This window comes from Nicotiana attenuata, unplaced genomic scaffold, assembly GCF_001879085.1.
Source record: "Nicotiana attenuata strain UT unplaced genomic scaffold, NIATTr2, whole genome shotgun sequence".
Lineage (NCBI taxonomy): Eukaryota > Viridiplantae > Streptophyta > Magnoliopsida > Solanales > Solanaceae > Nicotiana > Nicotiana attenuata.
Window position 1 is genome coordinate 85,976 of NW_017672718.1, and position 1,440 is coordinate 87,415.

A 1,440-nucleotide genomic window follows, 5' to 3' on the forward strand; every position below is an offset into this window, starting at 1 on the left:
TATATATATATATATATATATATATATATATATATATAATACCAAAATTAAAAGCAGCTCCGGATCAAGTGGAGCACGCCAACTCTCGGAGATCAAGGATCCTAAAAAGGGGGACCGTCGACTTGCCTACCTGTATTTGCGGGCATGAAACGCAGGCCCCGAGAAATAGGGCATCAGTACGAATAATTTACTGAGTATGTAAGGCATGAAAATCAGTACATAAAAGACATAGATGAAACCTGAAATAAAGAAATCCACCTGTAAGTTTGAATAACTTTGTAAATCCTGAAATATTTATAATGCCATGCACGTGCGTATAAATATTGTGTGATGCATAGGTATAGGTGTACATAACATATCAAGCATCTGAGGGCATCCCATCATATCATCTCGGCAACTGTGGGCAAAATCATCAACATATACCAGCCGATCAGGTGGTGATGCGTATATTATGATACACGGCGCCTTCCTGAGATTCCTTGGAAGGGCGACGTACGGCTAGGCAACTGATGTCAGTTCAGTTGCTGTCCGCCAACTGAGGTCCCCTCCGTACGCTAGACGAGATTGTCAGTGCCGTACGGAAAAACCAATGTCAAGAGCAATTGAGAGAACAGAAATGAGAATTCAGAATGAAAGAAAGCTTGATTGCATTAATGAAAGCTATTACAGAAAAGCAACGCGGTGTCGAGGGGGAGAGACACCAGTACAGAGAATTGCTTGCTTGCTAGAAAGTTTTGATTGCTTGATCCCCCCTAATAGTACTTAAAAAAAATAATCCAAAGTTACGGGAGTAGACCTAATTAAGCTAGAAAAACATAATGGAAGTGCATGAAATAAACTACTCTATATTTACAATGAAAATGACTTAGTTTTCTATGAGGCAGCAGCAGGTCCGTTGTCAGCAGCAGTGTCTTTGGCATCACGGTCTGCGCGCGCGGCGCTGTTGGCTTCTGCATGCGGCTTGGCGCTCGCGAGGGATATCGGTGGGGCGACAGAGGCACCTGCGCGCTTGTCACTTGGCGCGTCCAAGACCACGGGGCCGTCCGTGGCGCTAGGCATTGGGAGGTTCGCTAGGACGCCACGGGGCGCGCCCAAGGGGTCATGGGGCATGGCTGGAAAGCCGCCCATAACATTCTCCCCCACCTGAGTTGGCGACGTCCTCGGCGCCTTCCTTGCAAAATAATCTTCAATGAGGCTCTTATAGGCTTTGAGGTTTGTTCCCCTCTCCCAAGTATTCTCTTCTGCATCACAGTCCTGCCATTTCACCAAAAATTCTTGGTGATCTTTCCTTGAGGCATGAATCACTCTGTCATCAAGGATAGCTTCAACACGCCTTTTCCCGGTTGAATTGGGACCTCGAATACTGGGTATTGTGAGCTGGCTCCTTGAAGGATCCTCCGTGTCTTCCCGAAAAGGTTTCAGGAGACTGACATGGAAGAC